Genomic DNA, 16,504 nt, shown 5'->3' with positions numbered 1-16,504 from the left:
ATAAACATTAAAAAAATAAATTTTCCCTTAGGCCAATCTCTCTCCTGAATCTCTTGGTCTCATCAGATACATTTCTTTTTTTTTTCTTTTTCTTTTTTTAATTTTTTAATGTTTTATTTATTTCTAGGAGAGAGAGAGAGACAGCGTGAGCAGGGGAGGGTCAGAGAGAGAGGGAGTCACAGACTGCAACATACTCCAGGCCCTGAGCTGTCAGTCAGCACAGAGCCCGACGCGGGGCTCGAACCCACGAACCGCGAGATCATGACCTAAGCGAAAGTCGGATGCTTAACCGACTAAGCCACCCAGGCGCCCCTCATCAGATACATTTCTATTGTAGGGCCTTGACTCCTGCTTCAGCTACTACTCATCAGCAGAACATCCTTCCCCTGGCATCTTCTCATGCCTCCAGAAGCTCCAAGACAGACCCTGGAAGACCCAAGATAAGTCTGTACCAGAGCTGTCTTCCCAATGGCCCACATCCAACTCTCAAGCATCATCTCTTGTTCCAGCAAACTAGTTCACCTCTCTTTGATCCTCTATTTAGTCTCTCTCTTAGCTTACAGAATTATGAGTTGGATCCAAGCCAGAGTCCAGTGCAGCTTTCTCAGGCATGAGTCAGATACCATTCCATTGTGTCCCCCTTAAGCCCTTATCTTCCCAACCACAAAAGGAGGGGGACTCTTAGCAAGGGGATTGGTGTCTCTGAAGAGGTATCCTTATAAATACTTTCTCTGTGACCCACTTTTAGAGCATTGGTCTTATTGAGGATCCAAGACATACGGAACAGGTTCTTATGGCCGCTTCCAGTGTAAACCCTCCTAAGGCAGGCAGGCTGCTTCCTGCTCACTCTGGTATCCTAGCATGTACTCTGACATCTTCACCCTTGTTGTACTTCAGTCCGACCGAGGAAGAAGGATAACGGAGGAGGAATCCTGTTATTATTTATAAAGCATAGAGCAGTACCTGGTAATGGGATTTTACTGGAGGAGTACAAATGGATATTCAGCTCCTCTTGGTCACAAATTATTAAGAATTTCAAGATGATGCCAGCAAAGCATTAAACCGCCCATCTAAGCATAGGGCCCTGTGTGGCAGTGCAGTTACACGTGTAGGAAGTCAACTCTAGGAAACAGATGGTGGAAGTAGTCATTGTGGTTAGTCTTTTGGTTCATATCCCAAATAATCCCACTTTGCTCAGATGCACCTAAGTGGTCCTAGCAGCACTGAGACATTATTGATAATCCATTACCAAAGACCCCACTGCAGCACATTTGTGCACGGTTCAGAACCGATTTCATACTGAAACAAAAACCAGTCAATTTAGATCAGAACAGACTTTCCAAAATTAACTGGCTACTTCCCTGATAAGGAAATGGGGCTCATGAATACCCTTTACTATTTCTTTTTTACCAATTCCATTCAGTTGAAGGAAGCAAAGATGTGTGTAAAGTGAATAAAGAACTACTACCTATACTAGAAGGCTCTTTGTTTCAGCTTTGAAAAAATAATAACAGAGCAACGAGACAAAAACAAAGGGTCCTATAATCAGGAATATTGAAGATGAAAGCACAATGTGCCATCCATCAAAGTACCTAATGCGTGTCATTATTTCCATTAAAGTATTTTGTATTGGGAGCAAATAAGACATTACTTGGAAGGGGGTGGTTTGCCTTTCTAATTCAATGGCACAGAATTTAGCATCCCCGAGGTAAGGTTCAGCAGGAGCTCACTGAGTCAGTGTTGAGATGTAGGCGCTGCAGATATCATCCATCTCCCTGACACATGCAGGGCCTCATTGTGTGGCTGCCAGACACAGTCGGCTGACATGAGAATGTCACAGAATACAGAAAAGGAAGCCATGTCGTTGGACTCGTTATTGCTCTTATCTATGAATAGCTCCGTAAAGCAGCTCTGGGGAGCATTATTCTGAGATGAAGAAATGGAGGGCCCGTCCATGGCCATTGTAAGCAATGCAGGCAGTCGAGGAGTTAAGTGAATGATGCACAGGGAATGTGGAAACTCTAGGCGTTAGCAGTGACGAGGGCACTGCATCTTTTTCAGAGCAGTATTTTTTGGTGCAGACGCTGAGTCAGATCAGCTGCCTCTGGAGATTGATGATACTCCAGCCTCTCCTATTCCACGAATTCTAAACCAAAATGACAAAGAGTACCCGATAGGAAAGACATCACCATTTTCACCATTGAAAAGCTAATTAAAATGACAGTGTGTGTATAGAGGCAGTGGAGTACAGAGTGAAAAACACCAGTTAGAGTTCATGTCTCAGGCTTCCTCCCTTATGGAAAAACAAAGAAAATATAACAAGGCATCTGGAACAGATGGACCCTATGAGGATGAAGAGCTTTGCTTAGATAAATATAGCAAAAGGTGATAGTGTGTAGTCTCTTAAGGATCTATGACAAGGAAATTGTTTAGGCCAGTCTCAAATGAGGAACCTTGGGGGCTAGGTCAAACCTGTAACTTAGCACACCTCACTGCCATATATGGAGGAATATGGTTTACTGCTATGCTTTGGGATATATGATTTGGCCTGTGACTTCTAACTCTGAATAAGATTGATTCTTCTTTAAAGGATCTCTCACTATATAAGAACCCACACCTCCCCCAACACCCCCCGACCTTTCATTTTAAATAGGACTTCTTTTAGGAAAGAGGGCAATTAGTAAAAAATCTATCAGAAGGCATCTCAACCTGTCCTCCAGTCTCCAGCCAGGAGCTCCCTGGAAGGAGGCCATGTAACTCTCATTATTTGTTAGGCCACGGCCTATTTTTCCAGGCCGTTGTATAAGACAAATCCATTGCCTCATTCCTCATAGCCTCTCTACAAAGGAAAAAAGCAGACAGATCTTCCCAAACTCAGACAGAATATTATGCACAGCCAAGTGGGTTGAAAAAGCACGCTGCCAAGTTGGCTAGCACAGCCCCACGTATCAGTCTCTTTCCAGAGTTTCGGCAACAATAACAAAGATGCTGACCCCCAAGAAATGAAACAGAGAGCTCATATGCCTCTATTTGGACAGAATCAGGGACTAAAAAGCAAGTAGGCGATGTTGCCACCAAGCTTCAGTGCTTTTCAAAAGTATGACAGTAAGGTCTGGTAAACAACATTAAAAAAAAACAAAAAACCCTGAAACAACAAACAAAAAAACTACAAAGCCTGAACTATGAATCCGACAGGTAGATGAATACTGAAATGGCCTAAATCATCACCACATTTAGGACAAGACATTGACATGCACAGGAGGGTCATAGGTCAGGTTCTGCTGCTAAAGCATTATCATGTCTCACAAGCATAATATGATCATTATAATCCTAATAAATAGTTAAGAATTGCTACCCTTTATGAGTTGACCAGGTTTCAGGCACCATGATAAGCCCTTTGCATGGCTTATCTAATTTTCACCATAACCCTGAAATGATTCTAGTTTTACAGCTGAGAATACTGAAGTTCAGAGAAGTTCAGTCACTTGGTCCAGCTAATAGTGGCTGAGTCGGTGCTCAGTGTCAGAACAGGCCGATGCGAATGTCTTCTACTGTAAAACCCGTTCCCATATACTTCAGCTGCCCTGAAAATGAACAACTATGGCTTTTATCCTCATTGGTTTTATCGGTACTTATGGTGTATAGAGTAATAAACTTCCTTAACAGATGAGTTTTGCCCTCCGAAAATTAAACATCCCAAAGAGGATCTTCTACACATGAATTAACTTTTGAGTAGAAAATGTCTTTGAGATTATCAACAATTAGGGAAGGACTGGAACATAACCGCATCACTTCGGGTATTTCCTTGCCCATTCCAGCAGTTGATCTCTCTCTCTCTTCTCTCTTTCTCTTTTTCTCCTTCTTTCATACATTTGTTTGATCATAGCACTCCAGTGCCCATCGACACAATGTGAAGGCTGACTCCCATCTGTCCTCTTTTCTAATAGACCAATAGTGAGGCATTCAGACTGCAGGGATCACATTCCCAGTGGCTGCAGGGCCTCTGGTGGCCGTCAAGAGATTGGAAAGTCTACAGTCTCAAAACACTCCATCAAGCCATTCAGCCAGTGGCATTTCACATAATGCTACATGATTAAAGACCATGAAGGTTAAACATTCTAACCAGACACATATGTCTAGCAATGGTCTTTTGAAAACCCCCATTCTGAGGAACCATCTGGACATTCCAGGTGATCTCCATGCCTACTGATGGGGGTCTACTCCATCATACATAATAGTTTGTGTAATCCAGCAGAGAGCGTATTTGATGGCTTTCTTTGTTTTAGCTTCTTTAAGAAAAGAGCCAAAGATTGGCTTCACTTTAATCAAAAGAGTATTGTTATACATAGATAAGAATGCCCTGGCTCTTAAAAAGAGTTTTAGAATTTAGAACTTGTTCCTGAGTAGTGTTAGGATTCTGAAGATGAAGGATAACTCACAAAATGGATGCTGAAATGACACAGGGATAAGTTTTAGCTGGACCCAAGGAATACCCTTCTAATACCAGAACAGTACAGGGTTTGAATAGATTCCCTGGCTGTCAGAGAGTAAGATATTCATAAAATCTGGGTCAGACAAGATCTTAGTAATTGTCTCTCCAGCACACTCTTTATACAGAGAAGGAAAAGGGCACAAGGTTAGGGGCTTGAAGACTGGACATTGGACTCCTGAACTTTAGATTCACAAGACAGAGCATTTTCCTCAAAAACAAACTGGATATGTTCAAACAGAAACTTGGTTAAACTTTGTTTGGAATGTTACTGTGATGATCCAATGTTTTGATGGGAGAAAAAGGATCAAGGATTATTTTCAATTCTAATAGTCTATGATATTGTAGCTAAATACCTGGGATAAACGGTATAATGCTAGTAGGTGACAATACACTAACTAGATAACCTTCTAAAGATCTATCCATCCTAACAGTTTATATAGACAGAAGCATCATCTGTGATTAAAAAAAATATATATATCCAACAAAAATCATTTCAGTGGAACTCTATCACCATCATTCTATCTGTGTATCTATCTACCTAATCTATTTATCTGTCATGTATCTGTGTGTATATGAATGTGGGTACTTATGTGTGTGTGTGTGTACGTATGTATATATATACACACAATTTGGTGTATTTATATATACATATTACATACACATTTATACATACTTTTACATATACATGTATATACCAAACTTTGTGTTTCTAAACAAAATTGTGAATACACAACCAAAATACAATGTTATCTAGATCATTTTATTAAATATCTAAATAAACATTGTATTAGTAGAATGCTACCTCAACTCTCAGGAAGTAATTTCTTAATACATTTTTTTTTACTACATAGTATAAGATCTTCCACAGAATTCTTAATTTGAGTGGAAACTGATTTGTTAGACACAAAATGGGTTTTCAGAAAATGTCCCTTAAATGTAATGCCTTGCAGTGGGCCACCACATTCATTGATTTAGTATTTGAGATTTGGAAACTGAAAAGCAAACTGTAGAGGCCAATGCCGTTTTGTCATGTTCCATTTTGCTGAGTCGTGAATATAAAGGTCAATATGCAAAAAAGGAATCACTTAAGCAGATAAATGAGACTGTTCAACGAATGCCTTTGCTGCAATTCAATCGAATTCAGCCAAGAGTTTTGAACTTCTTTTCTTTGACATTATCAGCTAAGCAGTACTTCTCATTAAGCTTCTGAAGGATCACTCAATCTTTTCAGTAATGCTTTATCCCATTTTATGTAGACAATTATAAGCCATATTAGTGGTCGTGAATTTGAGGTTTCCTGAACAAAAACAAAGAGTCCTTGTGGAAGTCCGGGGCCTGATATTAATTTTGCAATAAAAGAAAGAAAAATTCAGAATCAAAGAACATAAGCTTGTTTTATTTAAACATACATACCTATCTTTTACTATCCTTTCCTTACAAAGTGATTCATATGATTCTATCTTTTTGTACATAAATTTTAAACGGGCAACACTTGCCACTTTTAGAACTTACTAGCATCAAACTCATACTGACACTAGAACATTGACTAAACCTTTTATGTCACATTGTCCATTTTTACTTAAATTTCTTTTTCTCCATTATGCTATATCCTTTAAATTTTACCTTCCTTTTTTTTTTTTTTTTTTTTCATAAATTGAGCACAATATTCCCTCCAACCTGTCATGGAATATTACATTCCCTATATTTTCAAAAGTCTTAATTTTCCTAGGTCTGGTCAGATTTAATGATACTTAAAGAGGAGCTATTGGGGTGGGTGGGTGGCTCAGTTAGCTGAGTGGTTTCAGCTCAGGTCTTGATCTTGTGGTTTGTGAGTCTGAGCCCCATGACGGGCTCTGCGCTGACAGCATGGACCTACTTAGGATTCTCTCTCTCTCTCTCTCTGCTCCTCCCCTGCTCCTGTCCTCTGTCTCTGTCTCTTTCTCTCTCTCTGTATCTTTTCCTCCAAGTAAAAATATGTAAATAAAAACCTAAAAAAAAAAAAAAAGCAGCCACAACCCTGGCAACATGCACTGGGCTGAGCATAGAGAGGAGACCCAGAGTCGTGGATTTGGATCCTGAAATGCCTGACCTCAACTGCTTTGCACCCTACTCCTGGTTCTTTTTCCTAAGCACTGCTGCCTGTCAGAATCACCCACATTCCATTTATATTCTCCCTTATCTTATCTGTTTGGCCAAGATGACCATTCTCTTTATCTTACTCCCTTCCCTGCTTCTATTTCATCATGCAATGCCCAGATTAAGTGTGAGCCACATCAAATTCTGAAAGGAAAACCCATATTACCACCCTCTCTATTCTTCCCAGCTGACAAATAGGAGCCAGATCCAGATGTAGTTGATATTTTAGAACCCATTCAAAACAATTTAAAGCTTCAGAATTTGTGTAGTCATTGAGGGAATGTATTCTGTAAGTGACAAATATAGAAGCTCTGGAAGCTCATTCTCTAGTTTTCTAATTTTAGAAAGGAAAGACTTATCCTTATTTACTGTCTGTAATGACACAATTTGTGCAAGATAACATGTTTCTATGCATTTGACTATGCTTATTTATTCTATTATGGCTTTCTTTCTTCTGGTATGTTAGAGAGACAAGTAACGATCAAATCATTTGGAGGGTTTTTCCCTCTAATGTTTGATATCAGATGACATTGTATCTGAACAGAGGCCAATCCTGGTTGTTATTCAACCAGTGATCCAAAGGATGTTGATAACAGAAATTTCCCCAGTTGGTTTCTTTGTTTTTAAAGTAAAAGGATGATTTAAAATAAAACTAACTTTGTTTCAGTTTTCATATTTCAAATATGCTATGCTATAGAACAGAACTCAAAATAGTTAATTTAATTGAAATATCTAAGCCTAACGCTACTCGACCTTTCAAAGCGGATGGCTTATGCTGACACACTGATAATGATTTAATGATATGTATTCTCTCCCTCAAAGTTGGTATACTTACATAAACAATGGTTCAAAAGCCATCAGCCAAGTCGAAAGTGAACCAGGACAGAAAGTGCTGAATGCATCTATTATGCATTATTTTAGCTGGAGTAATGAATATTGTATTATCTCTTAACGTCGAGGTAGTTTTGTACGATTATGGCGTCTGTTATTCTTAGAGAATCCTTAACGTAATGAAATGGAGCTAAGCTTAAATGCTATTTTGCTGGTTAGGTCATTATTTTTCCTTTTTGCTTGCACTTTGGATTATATAAAATCCTGCAGAGGCAAGAAGACACTTTAAAGATACAATAGAAGCAATGCTAACTTTAAAGTGAATCTTTTCTGGGAGGAGCACAAAGTGTTTTCACTCATGATTTCTAATTACAGTATAGGTGACTCAAAAATCACCAAATATTTCACTCCTAGAAAAGGCCCTATAAATAAACACTTTATAGATGAGGAAATTTAGGGATAATAAGATTAGGTGACTTGCTTAGAACTAAATATGCATATATACACTATATATATAGTGTGTATATATATAGTGTATATATATAGTGTGTGTATATATATATAGTGTATACACACACACACACACACACACACACATAAAACTAAATGTGTATTGGGGCGCCTGGGTGGCTTAGTCGGTTAAGCGTCCGACTTTCGCTTAGGTCATGATCTCGCGGTTCGTGGGTTCGAGCCCCGCGTCAGGCTCTGTGCTGACTGACAGCTCAGGGCCTGGAGCCTGTTGCAGTCTGTGACTCCCTCTCTCTCTGACCCTCCCCTGCTCACGCGGTCTCTCTCTCTCTCTCTCCTAGAAATAAATTTAAAAAAAAAAACATAAAAAAAAACTAAATGTGTATTTAACTAAACATATCTACTATACACACACACACACACACACACACACACACACATATAAGAGGGAAGGTAACAAAACATTATCTCTTATGTTCTAGGAACTGAGGCAAATAGGTAAATATTTTATAAATAACACTTCATTGACTCTCCTCCATCTTTTCCCAAGCATTAAACCCTTACAAAATCCCAAGCCACTGTTACCAAATCAATTCTATCATAAAGAGTGTTTCGCACCCATACTTCATGTAGTGAGCTATATTCCCTGCTAAACCAGATAAAAGCATATGGTACAGCATCTCCTTTTACTTCTTCACTAAGGAGCCTAAAACCTCTCTGAGGTCACTGAACTAGTAAGGAATTCCACTTTCATCCTTTCCAAAGATCTAGTAGCCCCTCTGTCTTCTTTCTAATGTCATCCTTGGTTCTTTCTCCACTGTCTCCTTTTGTCACTGCCACATTTATCAACAGCTATACAAACGATGCCCACTTCAGTTCATTATTTAACTCCCTTAACATCTCCCGATAATAATCATGTTTATTCAGGAGTTTCATCTCTGAGGCCAGTGGATTAATTAGAGTCTATGCAGTCACCATCTTCCTAAAACTGCCAATTCATCATCTTGCCACACACGTTTGGACCCTTTTCCCACTTTATTATTATGTGTGTCCACTAGCAGTGATCATTTCCTAACTTGCTTTTCTACATTTTCTAGAACTAGTTTGATAGTCCCAACATCTACCTTTACACAGATGCAGATTAATTTATATCTATGTCTTATAGACAGATAGTAATATAAATGTTACCATTTATTTTGAAATTAATAAACATGTACCCATCTCATCAGTCATTTTTTTCCCTTATATTTTAACTATATTTTATGTGTCTAATGCTGACCCAACTATGATTTGAACTTTATCAAATCAAGGCTTTAAATATTTACTTATTTCCTTTTGACTAAAATCAAACTTGATATTCAACTTGTCACCATTAGAGCTCTATGGTGTTTGGAAATCTACTTTTAGACTAATCTCTTTTTCTGTTTTTAGCAAATATCATTAAAAAAACCTACACTTTGGGATGCCTGGGTGGCTCAGTCAGTTAGGCATCCAACTCTTTCATTTTTAATTTTTTAAGTTTCTTTCTTTCTTTCTTTCTTTCTTTTTTTACAAATAGTTTATTGTCAAATTAGTTTCCACATAACACTCAGTGCTCATCCCCACAAGTGTCCTCCTCCATGCCCATCCCGTCCTCCCCCCCACATCCATCAGCCCTCAGTTTTTGTCACCATTCAAGAGTCTCTCATGGTTTGCCTCTCTCCCTTTCCCCCACCATTTCCCCCCTTCTTCTCCCCCTTGTTCCTCCGTCAAGTTCCTCCTAATCCTCCTATACGTGCAAACATATGATATTTGTCCTTCTCTGCCTTTATTTTTGAGAGAGAATGAGAGAGAGTGAACAGCAGAGAGTCAGAGAAAGGGAAAAAGAGAATCCCAAGCAGGCTCCACACTGTCAGCATAGAGCCCCGTGTGGGGCTCGAACTCATAAACTGTGAGATCATGAATGACCTTAGACAAAACCAAGAGTTGGATGCCCAACCGACTGAGCCACCCAGATGCCCCACCATCTGACTCTTGATTTCACCTCAGGTCTTGGTCTCGCTGTTTGTGGGTTTGTGCACCGTCAGGCTTTGTGTGGACAGCTCAAAGCCTGGAGCCACTTCAGATTCTGTCTCCCTCTCTCTTTGTCCCTCCCCCACTCACACTGTCTCTGTCTCTCAAAAATAGATAAACATTAATTTTTTTTAAATCTACAACTTTCAGGAGAGTGTTACACAACAGGCCAACATCTTTGTGCTAAATTGGTAGATCGGTAATTCTAGAAGCAGTGTGCTTTATTTGATAACAGTTAAGTCATAACTGATGTTTCTCCATGTCATTTGCTTTTTTTTCCTTAATGAAATTAATGAAATTTTCTTAATGAAATTAAGAAAAATACTTTCATCTCCTTATTGATCTCAGTGTTATTTTTTCTATCTTCTATGCCATATATTGTCACTCTAAGATATATGTTTCAAAGACAGTGTTCCCCAAAGATCTAGAAACTTTAATTTGGAGGGCATAAGATCAAATTTTATTTAAGTAAACCATAAAGAAACTTCTATGGTTCATTAGTCCTCTGCCACTCCTTTCCCTGTTTTTTATCCCCCTCTAGCTTTGGAGAAAAGTAGTATGATAATAAGGATTATAATTAGATAAGAACATATGGGTAAAATATGCTATTACTAAATAATGCTTACAATATTATTTCTTTTTGACTGATGGCTAAAGGAGCATAGAGTGATTCCTGAGTGAAGGACCAGATAAATCTGCTAGCTTTCATTATTTTAGGATGAAGAAGTTCCCTGGAAGGGGGGGGGGGGGGGAGTACACTCTCAGCCACTTCCCATTCCAAGGTAACACATTGAATATTAAAAAAAAACTAATTTCTATAAATTGAGCCCACTATTTCTTTTATATTTGCTTCTCCTGTTGTTGTTCTTATTAATATTGTTTTATCACTGGAAATTCCAGTATTGAATCCTTCAGAGGAGATCGAACATATGGACACAGATATTTAATACCTTCCAATTTTACTAATGTTATAACTCAAGCTGAATTGCCACAAGTTTAGTTTAAGAATAATCAAGAAGAAATATATCAGACAATTGGAAACACTCACCCCGGAGATCATGTAGAACAATGTTTTATATGTTCTATAAAATGTTTACAATGTTATGCGATTTCAAGTACCAATATACAAAAGATCCAGGCACAATGGAGCTATAACTTATTCAAATTACAATGTTATAGTTACATTACATTTTGTTGGGCCTTTCATATCACTCCAAATAAATACACATTTAACAAAGTCTCATATTGATGTTTTTTTCTCCAAATAAAGTAAATCCAGGAAATTCAGAAAGTTGCACTTAGCTTAGTTTGATTACAAACATCTGTCGTTGGCATGCACTAGACACTGCTTACCTATGTGTCCAATTTGGCACATGGGGGTAGCTGTAAATTACCCCACTAAACAATCAGATAAAACTCAATCATCTTGAAACATTTTTCTGGTTTGGGTTTTAAATTTCAGTATAAGTTAGCCACCTGTATCTTTTTAAATACCTTGACAATTTAAGCTTAGTTTAAGTTCTATTGGCGGAAATATTACTTTAAGGACACACCCATTCTGATGTTAGCTATTAAATTTTTACTAAGGTGTTTTCGGTTCCAGTTCAGTAAAATAACTTCATGTTAAATAAAGGTTTATATAACTTACACTCCTAGTTAGCTAATGTAAAACATGTTGTTCAGAATTTGTTTTACTCCAGTAATATAATATTCACAGCCACCCTGAGAAATATGTTCTTTGATCCCTATTGTAGAGGTAAAGAGAGGCTTAGAGAAATTCAGTAACAGGCCCCAAGGCAATGCCAGCTGCTTTGGGCTTACACAGGATTTGATTTCAAGCCATTCGCACTCCATAGACATAAATCCGAGTAAAATGCAATTGGTGTCTCCGTTTCTTCTACTCTTCTCTGTCTTAGAGAGAACTGGTCAACCGTTCAGGACCTATGTACTGTCATCTATAGAGATATTTCTCTTTTAACATATATCAAGGGCATAGAGTCTTTTAATTTTTTTGATATAAATATTGTTGACATACCACGTTATGTTGGTTTCAGGTGTACAACATAGTGAATCAACAATGCTATACATTACACAATGCTCATCATGATAAGTATGGTTATCATATCTATACAATGTTATTATAATACCATTAACTAATATACCCTATGCTGTATTTCTCATCCTCATATAAGTTGCTCCCATAGCTTCAAAGCCTAGGCTTGTCACATGGGAGGAATAAGATCTGTTTGGCTACTTGACCAAAATGTGTTCTTAAGCAACTATTTTTTCTTAGCAGACACAAAGCATGGTAAATGTTACCTGCCCATTGTAAATGAATTTCAGTAGCACAATAATTCCAGGTCTACCTACTTTTACTCTATACTGGGTTTTGTTTTTTTGTTTTTTTTTTTCAAAAAATTTTTAGGAGAAAAAAAGTTAAATAAAGGGTGCTTTCTTTTTTTCTTTATCCTAGTTCATGAATGTGCCCTTGATTTCTGAAAGGAGGTAAAATATTACCAGAAAACTAAGAGAAGGAAGTCAGCTGCTTGCCTATTGAAGATGAGAGGTAGCTGACTCATTCTGAAGTTTACTAGGAGGTTTTGTTTTGTTTTGTTTTCATATAAATTAAATGGGTGACTAGTTTTGCTTTAGGTGCTATCCTGGTGCTTTCCAGATATTTTTGTTAGAAGGGAGGCAAGGATTGATAATTATGGAGTGTCTAGATCTGTCTTTTATGAGGATATTGGAGACAAACCTGATAGCACTTGCTGTTGGTTGAGAATCACCACAGGCCTATTTGAGTTGTGGTTTCTAACTGTGGATACCTTAGCAGAATGCCAGCTATTCGGTTCCTGGAAAATGTACTGTAAGTTTTAATGTTTTCATTCTACCATTGACATATATATTGGAAATTTATTATTTGTGAGCCACAAGAAAGAATTGTATTTTATAACTGTCCAGATAAATAAAATTAAAACATAAACCTAATCCAAAAAAAAAAAGTGAGACTCTTTCTTAGCCAAAGAATTCTTTTCAGCGGCTGGCCTTAGACAGAACGGGATAATGTTTAACCCATAATCATGTTTTGAAAGCTGCCAATTGCCCTGGCCCTTTGATCATTCCAAAGAGAAATACATTCTTGTCTGTTTGAAAGAGAACCAGATACTGTGTGCTTTGGTTACAGGCCCCACTCTTGGTCACTAGATTCATAAATGAACTTGTTTAAAATGCAAAGAAATAATCAGAAAAAGACTGTTGGAAATTCAGGAAAGAGTAGAAGAGAACTGAAGAGATTAAAAAAGAAGAAGAGGAAGAAAAAAGAATAATTTACGGATGAGTACTGTAAAATAAACTTACACTATACTTGTGATTCAAAAAATTAGCTTACCCTTAGAAATATTAGATGTTAAGTTCTTTAATGCCACTGAGAAAGAAATTGGCAAGTATTGTTCAGGGGATAATTTCGGTGATTACGTGGAAAAAAACTAAACTTATGAGGGATAATTAGAAAGGAAAGATCTCTTTATACTTGTATTTCCAGAGATATTGAAGTGAACAGTCTGTTTGGATGAGCATCAGAGGATTCTTTTTTTTTTTTTAATGTTTTATTTATTTTTGAGAGTGAGAGATCACAAGTGCAAGAAGGCCAGAGAGAGAGAGAGAGAGAGAGACACAGAATAGGAAGGAGGCTCCAGGCTCTGAGCTGTCAGCACAAAGCCCAACATGGGACTCAAACCCACGAGCTGTGAGATCATGACCTGAGCTGAAGTCGGACGCTTAACCGACTGAGCCACTCAGGCGCCCCCAGAGGATTCTTAAGAGTGCCCCCAGAGGATTCTTAAGAGTACCAAAGCATCCTGTCCATGGAGTCCATACACAGACTTAGATACTGTGTAGACTCTATACTCTATTTGATTTGAAATCTCACTTCCTGAATAAAATTCCATGAAAAATCTTTGAGATAACCAGTTTTTTAATCTTTAACACTTTGGTATCCTTCAAGTAGAACTTAGTTCTTCATGGGAAAAATATTAAAAATATTTTAGAATGATTTTTCTCAAAGCTTAAAGAAACATATTCAGAAGATGAAATTGGTTAAACTTTGGGAGTTGAAGCAAATACAAGCCCATATTAGGACTTACAGTAGCATAAAGTAGACTATAAGTTAACTGCTAGACATCTTTGTCTCTCTAGCTTTTATTTCTTTTCCTCCATCTTTCTCTGACCTTCATCTGTATGGACATTTTTATAAGGTGCTCACTCAGATGTGTATTTATAATACAGCTATATTGAATTTGAAAACAGAGAGGAAAACCTGGAGGCAAACTTTTGGCAAGTTGTAGCCAACTTAACTTGCTATCAATGCACTCCAGAATAAGGGTTTGGAAGAGACTTTTTCCAGAAGGGAAAAAATGACAAAGCTAAATGATTATATACAATTGTATATTGTATATATGCAATATAACCCACTTGTGTTATATTCGTGGGTTGCAGTAAATATGTTTAGTAAATTTAGTTGAATTTTGACCTACTGTTAATATATAATAATTAGACGTTTCAGAGTAACTTTTAGAAAAGCCCATTTTTTTGTTAGGTTCCTGTTAGCTATTGCTATTTAACAAATAACTCTGAAGCTTTGCAAATTAAAACAACAATCATTTTATAACACGTCACATTTGTGATTCAAGCATTTAGTCAATGCTCAGTGGAGTGATTATCCTGTTAATATGGGGTTGATTAAGGCCGCCCAGTGGTATTCAGCTGACAGACTGGCTTGTCTGGAGGGTACGGGACAGCCTCATTCACATTTCTAGTGCCATAAACTAGCTATGTGTATCCCTTCAAAATTCACATGTTTAAATCCTAACCGTCAATATTATGGTATTTGGAGGTGAGGTATTTGAAAGGTAATTAGGTTATGAGGATGAAGCCCTCATGAATGAGACCAGTACTCTGGTAAGAGAGACTCCAGAGAGCTCCCCTGTCCCTTCTGTCATGTGAAGACACAGTGAGGAAATGGCCATCTATAAACCAGGAAGTAGATCCTTGCCAGATACTGAATCTGTTGATAACCTGATCTTGGAATTTCCAGCTTCCAGAACTGTGAGAAATAAATTTCTGCTGTTTGTAAGCACCTTTCCAATGGTATTCTGTCAGAGTGGCCCAAATAGTCCAAGATATCTGGTGTCCTGATTGGGATGACTAGAATATTGGGTTCAGCTGGAAGCACACCGCCTATGCATAGCCTCTCCATAATGGTGATCTCAGGATGGTCAGATTGCTTCCATGGTAGCTCAGGGTTTGAAAAGAAAGTGTTCTAGGAGACAAAAGCTAGAAGCTTCCAATTTCTTTTTCTTTTTAATGTATATTTATTTGCGAGAGAAAGAGAGTGCATGAGCAGGGGAGGGGCAGAGAGAGAAAGGGAGAGAGAATCCTAAGCAAACTCCACACTTAGTACAGAGCCGACATGGGGCTTGAACTCAAATTGTGAGATCATGACCTGAGCCGAAATCAAGAGTCAGATGCTTAACCAACTGAGCCACCCAGGTGCCCCTAGAAGCTTCCAGTTTCTTAAGGCTTGGGCCCATAAACTGCCACACCATCATTTCTGCCATATTTAATCCATCAAAGACTCAAGGGCAGAGGACATAGGTACCACTTCTTAGTGGGAAGTATTTCAAAAATGTGTAATTTTTATTTTGCCGTGCTTGTAGTTACTAAAATCAAGTAAATGTGACTATTCAAAATCTATATATTCTTAGCAATCTGATAGAGAGTAACAAGTAACCTATCACTGAACACAAGCTTTATTTTTTATTTTTAAACATTTCAAATTCCATAATGCCCAAGTACAAATGAATAAATCTTGTTTGGCTCCTCGGTTGAAATATCAACTGTAAAGAGAAATTCAGACAAGAGAGGAAATTTTAATATGTACTGGGTATTGGATATAAACTAAGTGCTGAATAATTTTTTACATGTGATAATGCCACTTAGATTATGTAAGAAAATGCTCTTGTTGTCATATTAAAGAAATATATTTAAATACTTAGAAATAAAGTAACATTCTTTTATGGACTTGTTTCAAAATATTCCATCAAAGGTAAATAGATGAAATTAATCTGACAAGATACAGATGATCATTGATTGTGCTAATGAGTTTATGAGGGTTGATTATACTCTTCTTTTGTATATGTTTATCAATTTTCTAATGATAAAAATAAAAACAAATGCTCTGTTGTTTTAATAGTGAGTATATTTCATAATTACTACTGATTCATTGCTTAATGTTTTAAAAGTCATAGGACAGGTTTAAAGATAAAGTTCTTGTTGAGTCATTTTTAATTTAGTATGCACAATCCATCTCAGTAGATAGCTCTAGATCTTGTCTACTAACAAAATACACCTGGGGCACCTGGGTGGCTCAGTGGGTTGAGCATCCAACTTCAGCTCAGGTCATGATCTCACGGTTGGTGAGTTTGAGCCCTGCGTCAGCCTCTGTGCTGACAGCTTGGACCTGCTTTG

Source organism: Crocuta crocuta, unplaced genomic scaffold (assembly GCF_008692635.1).
Source record: "Crocuta crocuta isolate KB4526 unplaced genomic scaffold, BGI_CrCroc_1.0 scaffold174, whole genome shotgun sequence".
NCBI classification, from domain to species: domain Eukaryota; kingdom Metazoa; phylum Chordata; class Mammalia; order Carnivora; family Hyaenidae; genus Crocuta; species Crocuta crocuta.
Note: the sequence above shows the minus strand (reverse complement) of the source record.